The sequence below is a fragment of the Pleurodeles waltl genome, chromosome 5 (genome assembly GCF_031143425.1).
Source record: "Pleurodeles waltl isolate 20211129_DDA chromosome 5, aPleWal1.hap1.20221129, whole genome shotgun sequence".
NCBI classification, from domain to species: domain Eukaryota; kingdom Metazoa; phylum Chordata; class Amphibia; order Caudata; family Salamandridae; genus Pleurodeles; species Pleurodeles waltl.
The window spans coordinates 1,429,450,576-1,429,463,534 of record NC_090444.1 but is presented as its reverse complement, the minus strand read 5'-3'; the positions used below and the strand labels follow the sequence as shown (position 1 = coordinate 1,429,463,534).

The 12,959-nt window shown below is 41.3% G+C and overlaps 1 protein-coding gene across 1 annotated transcript in view; it reads left to right on the top strand.

The window, feature by feature from the left end:
- Nucleotides 1-12,959, top strand: part of COL19A1 (collagen type XIX alpha 1 chain) — a 2,318,824-nt gene that overhangs the window by 1,874,782 nt on the left and 431,083 nt on the right. The gene's annotated exons all lie outside the window — the stretch shown is intronic.

Here is a 12,959-nt window from a genome sequence, read left to right as displayed (position 1 = left end):
AGTTTGAGAACACCTACTAACTCAAAAGTTTGTTAGTATTCACATTCTCTCCTTCGACCCATTTCCACGATAAAAATGGACTTACTTCTGTTAAATGTCTTTCCAAGTTAGGAATGAGAAAGAAAGACCCCTAACATTAGTGTGATGTAGGGAAAAGAGTTTCTGCATGGACGGTGAAGAGGGAGAAAACAAACTGTCCCATTCACATAGCCAAAAGTATTTCGCCACCGTATATGCAATTACACATTCCGAAAGTCTTCCACTTTGCCACAAACTGAAATTCACAGCAGAAATCTGCAACGGTCGCACTTACCAGGTGTAGTTCTTGAGAGCTTTGTGAATTTCCGAAAGTTGTAAATCTGGACTTATTTGAGGTTGTGCACCCACCGCGGCAGACATACAGCTTTCTCTGTTGTATTGTAACCAGTCATCCAAGTACAATTTAGTGTTCAGGTCTTACTGTGCCGTCATCAATCTCTATTTGCACTAAAGTTGATGGTACAAATTGAAACTTCACTAATTTAGATCCGTGGGAAATCGTTATTTGCTTCTTCTAGCTCGGTGGTTTTGACACAAAGGATTAAGGGGGTTATTCTAACTTTGGAGGAGGTGTTAATCCGTCCCAAAAGTGACGGAAAAGTGACGGATTTACCACCAGACGTATTACGAGTCCATTATATCCTATGGAACTCGTAATACGGCTGGTGGTATATCCGTCACTTTACCGTCACTTTTGGGACGGATTAACACTCCTCCAAAGTTAGAATAACCCCCTAAGGCGCTTTGATCTGAGGCACAGGACAAACAAAAAAAAGTTGCCCTTGACTATGCCAGTTCCTGTTTTTATTCTTTTGACTTAGGGAACATGGCAGTGGACGACCCTGATGAACAATTTCTATTTTAATTTTACATTAGGAAGCATCTTTTGGTATTAGAGCCATAAACATTCATAGCATTTTTTCTGAAGCCGTGGTAATCCATTAAAGCTAGTAAATTTAAGGCTTTTGAGTGTCATTGTTGGTAAAGCATACAAAATTATATTTTTGATAGTTTTATAAGTCAGATGAATGTCATGGACGTGAAATAGATTAATGTCCTGTTTACCAGAAGTCGCATAACGTAGCACATAACATTACTGTACTGTAATTGGAAGGAAACACCACATCATAATGAATTAAAGTAATGAATTTGAAATGTAAAGCATCAACGTCCTAAACATACCCCTACCACAAGTTCAAGTCCTTGCTGGGCTCAAGCCCTCGCCGAACGTGTTGCACATAGGATCTCGCCTGTTGCAGCCAGAGAGTCAACACTCGGTGAGAGCCTCAGCTGTGGCTGCCCAGACCATGTTGGTTTGGACGAACAGAGTGCCCGGGCCAAACCTTTCACACAGTCCATGATGCCCTCCACGATCCAGAGGGGGGCTGAGAGAAGGGTACCTAGACGCTCCCAAGCCACCCTTCCTTTTCAGAATAAAGTAGGTGTGTCAGCGATGGAGGGGCTGCGTGAAAGGCCTCATCTCAGATGTTGTAGAGAAGGAAAGGGAACGCAAACTGCAGTGTCTTCCATCCAAGGGGCTCGTAGTGACCAGCTTGGTTATGTTCATAACGATGTACCTACCATACCTTCTAATCATCTGTCAGGCCCTGTTCACTATCACTCCCTCCCCTGACACGGTTACTGTCTGCCTGCCTCTGCCACCCTCTCCTGTCCTGTTCTGCTCTCCGTATGTATCTCATGTTCTTTCTTCCTCTTGTAGCCGACACTCACTATGCGTTATTGCTCCATTAAGTGAGGTGTAAGCATTTTAATTAAGATTATTCAAATAACAGTGCCCCTCCTTGCTGCATTTGTCATGCTCTCACCTTTCCTCTCTCCTGGTTCCTCTTTTCTGTCCCTTCTGTGCTTTGACGTAACCTTATTGTGGGATAACACATTACAGAGGAAACACAGTGTGTGTGTGTGTTGGGTAAAAAAACACAGAAAAAAGAGTTATTAAAAAGCAACATCAGGTTATATTATATTATCTAGCAGTTGCCTAGCACGCAACTACACTGGTTTGGCATCCCTAGCACTTAAACTGTCCAAAACGGATACAGATGAACCTGCATGTTTGGTTAGAGTGTGTGTGTGTGTGTGTAGAAGTCACTTGTGAGAAGGGATGAGTTGGTGCCATAGGCAGACGTCAGTAAGCTGGCTATTAGTGGGCTTGAGCCTTTGAAAGCCTGGACCATTCCTCGAGGCTCTGTCACTCTCCTCAGCGCCGAGGTTAATTGACCTCACGGGCAGGACGGGCAGGTTTCAAGAGAGAAAGAAAGAGAGGGGGTGGAGGGAAGAGGAGGGTAGAGAGAAAGTGATCACGGAGGGGGCAGAGAGAGGAGAGAAGGGGAAAGAGAACATATGGATGAAAAGAGAGATTTCTCAAGGAGAAGAGAGGGGGGCTAGTTTGAGCATTTTGCCAGGGCTTCTTTTGTTTCCACAGGCTGGCCCTGATTATAGATCCTCACCCACAATCTTAGGAAAATAGATTCAGTTATCAAAATACTTACTCTGTCATAACGGGGAGACTATGCAATAGAAATAGCGGGGGATAACCTTCACTTTGATTAAGCTAAGCTGCAAAAGTGAAAGCAGTCAGCTTAATCTTTTAATATTTGGCTTGAGAGCAAAATATGTTTTGCCTCATGTGAACACTATTTAGTTTTTCTTGTACTATTTACCTTCCGAATTTTGATACAACGCAATTGGAAAAGACAGCATTTTGCGGTGTACTGCAGCATTTGGAATCTGCATGCATCGGTGTACTTACATCATTTCATTTTGAAACCTGAAGCATCTTTTGAAGACATTAATTTTCTGTTCCAACTAAATTTGCTTCTGAAATTCCTCTATGTAAGACTCATTTTACTTAGGCCTTTTACTGGAACTGGGCCAAAGGGTTTGTCAAGTTTTGAAGGCGTTAGCACTTTACTTCTAGTCAGGGTAGGGGAAGCAGTGAGACAAACCCACATTTTCAAACCCTCACTGACATAATGCATTTCTCAGTGCCCTAAGGTATGGTATGTTTATGTGTACAGGTAATAATAATTATGAATCTTGTAAATACAATACTATCTGCTTAAATAGTATGATTAGGTGCACTGTGACCATATGCAGTGTGTCCTCAGACCATCTACATATGTGGCTTTGAAAGCATGGCTGCAGGACTTCGCTTGCAAGCATGTGACAATACCAAAAAACACAACCAGCATATGTGTCAAGGGCTGGATGCTAAGTACTGACATCACAGAAAAAGACTACTTCATCTTGGATAGGCAACCTAAGATAGCAGTCTATGAGCAGACTGCCAACTTGGAAGTGGTAGTTTATAAGGCTTCTCCATATCTCATTCCTGAATCTTATGGCAGTTGTTTGGCATGTTAAGAAGAAGCCCAAGTTGTCCCCCTTTGCCCACCAGGGAATTCGTCATTCCTGTTGGAGCCCTTAATGCCTAACACTCTAAATAGCTTATGGAACAACTCTTCAGGTGACCACAAGAGAAGAAACACCGGTGTAGTCTAGGTAGCAAGGACATTGGCACTGAGTATGGTTACCACCAACGTGCTGCCTGATAGACAGTGGACTGTTCCATCTCCTCCTGAATGTGTGTAATCTCTGGTATGCTCTTGGATCACGTCTAACGAAATGTCAGGGAAAACTATTTTAACATGTTGAAAAACATACTTTTGGCATTGCTAAGTCACATATAAGTAGTGTGTTGATGCTGACATGCTCTGAATGCAAAAGTGACGCATGCCTAACATTGAGACTGTTGTGTCTCTGTAGTAAAAGTCATATTATTTATATGTTAGCTTAAGTGCAGCTACAGAACTCATATGCACACTGTTGCAATATTTAGCTAACATCTAATTCAACTTCTCAAAGAACACTATATCACACTGCATTTACCGTCCACAGCCAAGCTTCCTCTCCAATTACCCCAGTGCTCCACTGTCTTTTGACTAGGTTTGTGCTATAGAAATACTATATATATATATTTCACTGTATGTTCATCATTTTATGTATGTAAATACATACATAAAATGATGAACATACAGTGAAATTGTAGTTAGCTAACAAGGCATTGTGTTATATATTACGTTAAATATATAATAGTGTTTAGATAGGAAGGAATTTAGTGAGGTAGGAGGGAATGTAATGAGGTAAGAGAGAATGCGGTGAGAGAATGGAATGCAGGGGGTTCAGTTCAGAGCGAGAGTTGAAAGGAAGCAGAGGTGTTGGCTTTATTGAAGAAGACTTCAAATAAAGATGTTTACAATAAGCTTCAATGTGTTATGGATTATACAACAAGAATTTTGGCAACAAGTATGGGATTCGAACATATGCACAGACTAGCCCGACTGTAACTGGATACAGCCCATTTACCATTATAAGGGGAAAAATACCATTTATGAAGGGCAATCAAGGTTGGTTAAATAATTCTAGATTGAAGGAGTGGTCTCCTTCTGAAGTGATAAGGAAGATTCAAAAAGCTCAAGAGAACTATGAAGGATATGTGGACTATAACAAAATATGGTTAAGAAAAGGGCAAGTAAACATTCTGAACCGAGAACAGTTGTTGAGGTTTACAAGAATTCGGCCAAATTGAGTGATGGTCGGGTGTGGCACATGAGTCGTTTTGTAAATTGTAAAGGGGAATCAACAATTCCGAGTATTATTGGTTAGATGCTCTACAAGGCGTTGATGATTGCGCCACAAATAGGAAGGAAATTAGGAATGAAGTTCAAGAGGCAAGTACCACAGGTGAGGACGCTAATGCTATAGATTAATGTATTGGACATGATATGAGGAATGAAACTTATAAGAGTAAACAAGGTAGAATTATCAAACGACCGCTATACTTACAAGATTATATTATGAAGTAGATTGTTCTTAAAGTTAAGTATTTTGGATATCTTGCTCTTTTTCATTAGATAAGGGGGTAGACACGTGAAATGTATAATAGTGTTTAGATAGGAAGGAATGTAGTGAGATAGGAGAGAATGTTATGAGGTAAGAGAGAAAGCAGTGAGAGAATGGAATGCAGGGGCGTTCTGTTTAGAGCGAAAGTTGAAAGGAAGCAGAGGTATTGGCTTTAATGAAGAAGACTTCCAATAAAGAAGTTTACAACAAGCTTCAATGTGTCATGGATTATACAACACATTGTTTTATTAACTCTGTCAGTATTGATTGCTTGTCCTCCACACAGTTAATTATACAGGATCTCACCAATCCCACAAGCAATAAGAGGGGATAAACAATAGTTTGTCGCTAGAAATGAAAGAAAGAAGGCTTACATCAAGTGTCCACTAAAGGGCACAAGGACATCAAGGGTCTTCATGTAGACCTGAATGACTGGTGCAAAAAAAGGATGCTGCAGGCATGCTCATTGCTCATTTTTTAGCTTCACTTGTCAAGTCCTATAGAGACTCAGAATTCCCAGAAATCTTTAGTAGAGTTTGGGTAGTTAGTTTTTCTCCAAATCAAAAATAGTGTAATTAACTAGGAGTCTTCCAAATAGACTACAGGCCCCCGTGTTCTTGGCAACTCTTAATTTGTAGAAGTTCCATAGCATTCCACAGAATTTCAACTATCCCCAAACAACCGTTACATATCCACTCAGTATGCATGGTAACCTCAACAGGCCAGTATCTCTCACTAGGTGCTAGGCACAAAGGGCCAGCTCCAAGTTAATAGCTTTCAGGATTCCCCCAGCCAGCAAAAAAACAAAGAAAACATCTGGTTTAAAGCTAGGCTGCAGTGCCCTTGTAAGACATTTTCAGGAAATGCCCTCACAGTATGTTTTGGTTTAAGCCCTGGCTCACAGAGAAAGCCTCTCGCAACGTTCTTCTAGCACATAATCAGCAGGGTTGTGGCAGCAGGCAGACGGATGGTATTCTCCCTTCTTCCAGCTCAAGGTGATAAAAGGCCTAAGCAGGGCGTTTAAAATGTCCTCGTGACCGGACTATCATGTGAAATTTCCCAAGGTTTATTTTCCCATATCTACTTAATTGCAATGAAAGATCTGTCCTTGGAATTTGTTTTATAGTCACTCTATTAACATATTTCTGTTATGTTATATAGTCCAACGTTGACAACTTTCCAAAAACCCATACAAAACTGTCTTTGTAATTCCAACTACTAAATCCATTACCCTAAAAGTTAGGGTTTCCCCTTTCAAATGTATTCCAGTTACACATGATATCGTTCTCAGGATATGTTTGTACAGAGCAGAAGAACCTAAGAGTCTGAAGCAGGTCATCTTTTTGAAAGGCCCACCATACCTAACAGAGCTATTAAAATTACTGCCAGTTTTGCAGCCCCAGATATATTTTCCTCTCGTTGTCTAATTGATCAGTATTCATATACATACTAGTAGCTGAACGAGGCAGGAAGGACCATTGAAAAAAGGAGATTATAACTTCCCCCAGAATAAAGAGTTATGCATTCATTAACACATTTAATTAGTTATTATAAGTGTAAAAACGTCCAGAAATTTGGAAGGTATTCTGTGACAAATACAATAATTAAATGAGACACATTTTCCCATTTTCTTGATCACATGCACTGGAGGTCTTGATAAGTATAGCAATACTAGAGCTTTAGTCACATACACATACATTTACAGCCAATCTGACACCACCAAAGTAAGGTTGTCAAGGTAGTTGTAGAGAGTCCCCCAATCAGGAATAATTGCTATTACGACTTTTCAAGGCATGAAACATGTTGATAAGTGCAGACAGAAAGGGTCAGAACTTGCCCTTTTGGTTTTAAATGTTGTGAGAGGGTAACAATATTTAACTGTTACATGTCTATAGATTTTTTTTAAACAGAGAGTGAACTGTTACTTGGTCAACTTTGAATAATTGTAATTTTCTGGGACATCTACCTAATTATAGATGTGTGTAATGCTGCTGACTATTCAGTTAAAAAGCAGGGTGGAAAGCTTGAAAGCGTGCCACTCATCGAAGAGCTCCACACAGAGTGTGAGCCATTTCCTGGTGACTGCTGATCTCCAGCAGGCTGATAATCGGACCCTATAATGAAAAATGATTCAGATACTTACCACTAATCTTCATTACCCCAATACGTATTACTCCTTGTACCAGTCCTAACAAATTGAGGCGGTCCTCAGCTCAGACAGGAAGTTTCCCACATTCGTTAAATTCCATCTTTGTCTAATCCCTTTTTTATTTATCCCTCCCACACCTCTCTCAGTTCCTATATTTCAAACGTATATGATTGGAGGTGCTGGGGGAGTTGCGGACTGGTACGAGGAGGACTACAAATGAGGGTAATGAAGATTACTGGTAAGCAATTGAATCATTACCCTCTAGCCTGCGTCCTATTCCTCCCAGTCCCAACATATTTCAGATGTACCAAATTAATGAAAAGGACTGACAGTCAAATGCTGAAAAATATCTTTAATGTGAACATCAATAATTAGATCACTGCTGACTTCAAAACGTCGTAAACAAAGTTGTGATCTGACAAATCCAATTTGTAATATTTTACATGCAGAAGATGAGAGGTCTAGTTTGCTGCTCGGCATTTCTCATGGAGTGAGGCACCTGTTCTACCTCTGCCCAAGACAGACCTCCCCAGGGATATAGGGATTTTGTGATTTGCAAGAAAGTTGCAAAATCAGCACTTTTGTAAAAATCCAGTGCGTATACGAAACACTCCACTATGTGAAGCTTGGCGAAGTTTTGCCAAATCACCGTGATCCCCGCTGAGTGTGCAAAGCTCCACAAACTCTGCTGGCGAAGCAGAATTTTCTGCCCACCCCTAATCAAAAACTGATAGCAAATAATGTGTTTGCAGGTGGTTGACTCAGAACAAAGTGTGTAGTGAAAATTAGTGCTCAAAGAATTGATATTGCTAAAGCAACAGCTTTTCATTGTGTATTGCACGTAGTAGGCTCCAGTAATAAAACTGAGCAAATTATCTTGTCAGCCAAGCAGTTTCCATGGCGAGTGTCACAGCACTCCTCTTTATTCTCAGCTTCAGCACATAATCAGAGAAATGTGAAGAGAAATTCTTGAGTGTCCCTGCCCTCAAATGTGTCATCAAGCAGCAAAGAGACTGCAAGTCTTAATGTGCCTGTGTTCTTCAGTCAGATGCTGGTTCGTTAACAGTTTTCGTTTCCAGGAAAGATCTTGTGTCCAGGTCGGAGGTAACACAGGAAGAAAGTTTAAAATGTAATGTGTAGTTGTAAAACAGACCTGCGTGATAAAGTAATTTTGCGAATTGTAAAAAAAATAATCACAAAATCAGCTCTTTTGAAGAACCCCACAACTTTTACAAAAGTGCCCATAAAATATTTTTTTTCTTTTTGTGATATAGCACAGACTCGACCTCAAGTTATAATGGCAGTAAAGTTAGTTAGACTTTTTTTCTGTTCTGTCCCTTCCACCCCACAACCACCTGCCCAAAAGTAAGTTGTGATTGCACCAGGCCCCAGTCACCACCCCCACACCAAAGGCCCTCCAACCCATCATCACCAAACGTGAAGTAGGGTCTACAGTGGGGTCCTAATCCCCTCTCACCCACTGTAGGTAGAAGTGTCCACTCTGTCCACCACCACCACTCTAAACACTATCCTCCATCCTGCCACTCAAACACATCTGTAAGAAATTTGAGCATTAAATGAGGGGATGGGTATGCATCTCAAGTCATAAGCACAATCTTTATCAAGGTGAACCACTTTGACTAAAGTAATTAATAAAACCTGAATTCGATCCCCTGGTAGCTATGGCACGGAGCAGACAAGCTTAACTTACAAGCAGTGTGCAACTGTAGCAAAATAAATTGCTGCTAAAATACTGCAAAATGTACTTTTTTCATGCTAAATTCATGGTTTTGTGCCACTAAATTTGCCGATCTATACCACAGTATCCTGGGGGGTCTGTTAAGATGTCCATACCGCCCAGGTGGAGTGACCCTGCATAAATAAAGGCAACTGTTCATCTGCTGAAGTATATGCCTGGTAGTGATTTGCTTGACCCACCTACTTATGGTTTGCTCTGTAGTCTTTTTCTGTTTAATGGCAGAACCATAGGAAATGAACACTGAGGGAGATGATCAAAAGACTTTAGTATGGGAAACATAAATGGTCATGATCCTTTTTACAACAAAAGATGATAGAATTTCCGATGGCGAATCCTCAAAGACAGGGAGAACTATCTCCTCTGTCAAATGAAGCTGTGATTGCACTTTGGGAATAAACTTTGGATCTAGCTGCAAAACAACCCGATCAGGAAAAAAATGCAAGTAAAGAAAAGTGCCAAGTAACTCACTCGGCCCTACCAGACTTCTGGCAGATGTAATTGCTAATAAAAATTCCATTTTCTCTGAAAGCCACGCAATGTTTGCCTGTTCCAAGTGCTCAAATGGATGTTTTTGAAGATCTTTTAACACCAGAGATAGATCCCAAGCAGGCTCTCCATTGTTAAGTGTGAGGCGTTTCAAGCAAAAACTATGGAGAAAACTAGTAACCAAAGGTGTGATCCTAGCACAATCCTCTCCCATTCCGAGAGCCTTGATTGCCGCTAACTGAGCAGTAAAAGTGGAAGGGGATAGGCCCTTGTCAAAACTTTCATTCTAAAATTGTTAAAGGGCCAAGAGAAGAAGCCTTCTGACCATTAGCTTTTCACCAGGAAGACAATTGTCAGTGTTTTTTATTAGAACTTAAAGTTGATACTTACATCGGCTTGAATGTGTGAAGCAATCCTGCAGGAACATCTGTTCTAAAGCTTGGTATTCAAGAACAAAGCTGCCAGCTGGAGAAGCAGAAAATGTGACACTGGCAGTAGTTAAACTAAAGAAGAAAAGATTGAACTGAGAGATGAAGCCGACGTCCTATTAGTAGGGAGAATCAAGGTCAGTGTGGCCAGAATGGTGCTATCAGTAATAGGGCATCTCTCATCCAAACCTGTGGACTCTTCACTTCTAAGCAAAACATGGAAACCATATTGTTCCGGGATGATGCAAAAAAGTCCATTCAAAGTATTCCAAAGTGGGAGCATATCCGGTTGAATTCTCGAGCTGACAGATGGAAATCATAATAATGAAACATTGTCTGCTTCAAAATGTAAACACCCCTGGATGTCGATTTCACTCAATGTCAGAAGATGATATGCTGCTGAGGTAAAAATTCAGGTTGGCTAAACGATTGAGATCCCTGCTCCTCGTACTCCCTAGTTAAGTGTGATTGTACAGAGCAATGTGATTTTTGGTCCTCGCCAACACATTCTTTCCTTCCAACTGGGGAGCAAGTGCCTAGAGGGCTTGCCATACAACTGACAGTTCCCTCCAGTTTTAGGACCAGCAACTCTCTGACTCCGTCCATGGACCTTTCAACTCTAGGTCCCCCAGAGTGGCTCCCAAACCCTACATCCTACCATCGGTGGTCAACTGTATTGGAGTTGGATACCTCAACGGGACTTCTATTGACAGATTCTTATCCAACAACCAGCACCTCTATTGATATTTCAGAAGATACAGGGTTCAGAACCTCATACTTTCTTGTGTGTGGAGCCCACCATATAAAAATGTGATGTACTATGTGTTTGAGGTGATGCAGTCCCTGTACCTGTACCCGTAACCAAACCTGTACTGTTGCTGAAAGGGTGAGTGAGGAGGTAAGAAACGCTGTCCTGAATCACTGCTATTCTGTTTCCCTATGAGTGTTGATCTTGACTGCAATGAACATCTCCTGAGAGGGTTGAAGGCTGAACTTCAGGATAGTTGATGATGAAGCCCAGCTTGAGTATTACTTTAGTGACCAGCTCCACATTCTATTGAGCATTAGAGAAAGAAGGAGCAGAGATCAACCAATTGTCAAGGTAAGGACAAAACCAGCAATGCCAGAAATCTGAACATACGCAACAACTGGAGCTAGTACCTTTAGGGAGACTCTGGGAGAAGTGGCCAGACCAAACAGTAGGGCTTGAATCTAAAAATGCTGATTCTTTACAGCAAACCTCAGGAACTGCTGACTTGATGGATGAATGGGGACATGACAATGCACGTCCTGAAGATACAGGATGAACAGAAAATCACCTCCTGCTACTGAGTTGGTCCATTTGGACAGGACTGACTGCCTGCTTTGCAACCAATACTTGAATCACTTGCCACATGGCATGTGCTCTTGAGTTGTCCCTGGGCAATGGGGAAGGTTTGAAGTGATGTTAGGGAGCTTGTTGAACTAATAGAATCTGGTATCCATCCTTTATCACCTGCAGGGCCCACTGATCTGAGATGTAGAGTGTTCATTGACCCAACTTGCTGATTTTCACTTATGCAACTGATCTTGTCCAGAGGTTTTGCGAAGTTGAGTTTTGTTCTTACACCCCCCCATCTCAGACCGCAGGCCCTGCACGATAAGGGCAAAGAGTGCTTATGCTGGACATTCTTCAGAGGGTGCTTAAACAGGCCTTTTTCCCCACAGCCAACTTTAATGGCCTAAGGACCTTTTTCTCCTTAGCCTCATTATGCACCATATCCTCAAGATCATTACCCAACAATTTCAGCCCAGTAAAAGGCAGCTTAAGAATGAGATTTCTTTGTGCAGATTCCAACTTCCATGGCTTAATCCACAATAGTCTGCCCCAGCTATTGTGACTCCATTTGATTATGCAGCTGCTCAAAATTCATTACAAGTTGCTTCAGAAAGAAACTTAGAGGCCAACTCCATATTGGCTAAAATAATCAAAGGAACTCCATTTTTCAGAGTACAGAGCAGTGTCGAAAGTCCTTATTCAGCACTTGAGTTGCTTATGTCCCATAAGTTCCAGCCCAGTGAGGAAAATGAGAAGCAGCAAAGGACCTTTTTAAGGTAGTTTCCACTTTCTATCCACGACCTCAGGAAGAGTTGAGTCTTCAAAAGATATGTTTGTTGTAGAGGCCATGAAAGCTAAGAGAATGTTGATTTTTGGAGCTTGAGGAAAATCTGTCTCAAAATCATGTTTTAGGTAAAGTTTATTCAAAATACAGTACATGAAAGCTTTATCCAGAGCTTTTCTTTTCTTTCAATAAAGTGTTGTTGTTAGACCTGTCAGCCTTAAGGTAGTCTTTCCCCAAATCTGTTTGACTCACCTCTGCCATTTTTGATTAACTTATTTTTATTTGACTTAGGACTCTGTGCACTTTAACACTGCTAACCAGTGCTAAAATGCTTGTTCTCACTCCCTTTAAACATGGTTACATTGGCTCATACCCAATTGGCATATTTAATTTACTTATACGTTCCTTGTAGAGTGGTATACCATATGCCCAGGGCCTGTAATGCCAAATGCTACCAGTGGGCCTGCTGCACTTATTATGCCACTCACTTAAGTATAGCATTTGAAAGCATGTCCAGAGCCTGCCACTGCAGCCTGGGTGCAGTTTTAAAATGTCATGCCAACTTGGCATTTAAACTCCCTTGTCAAGCTTTAAACTCCCCTTTTACTACATGTAAGTCAACCTAAGGTAGGCCCTGTATAGTCCAAAGGGCAGGATGCTGTGTAATTAAAAGGCTGGACATATACTCTCTATGTCCTAGTAGTGAAAAACTCCCACATTTGTTGTTCACTACTGTGAGTACCACCCCTCCCATAGGATGACAATGGGGATTTCTTATTACATTTAATAAGCTGCAATTTCCAGTTGTGGGCTGGTAGCTATGTCATGTTTGATGCCTTTCAAATTGCAGTGAGGAGCACTTTTTAATGGTAAAGTTGGAAAATTGACAGGTTTGTGTCCTTAGCTGCTTTGTGCCTGTAACCTGGCCTGGGTCACATGACTGGGTGTAACTGACAGAGTTTGTGAATTCCTCCAGACAGTCACACAATAGGGGGATTAGGTATGGCTCAATTGGCCTTCTGCTGGCAAGATGTGGGGGTGGATGGTAAAGCTGAGCACAGCCCCACTTACAA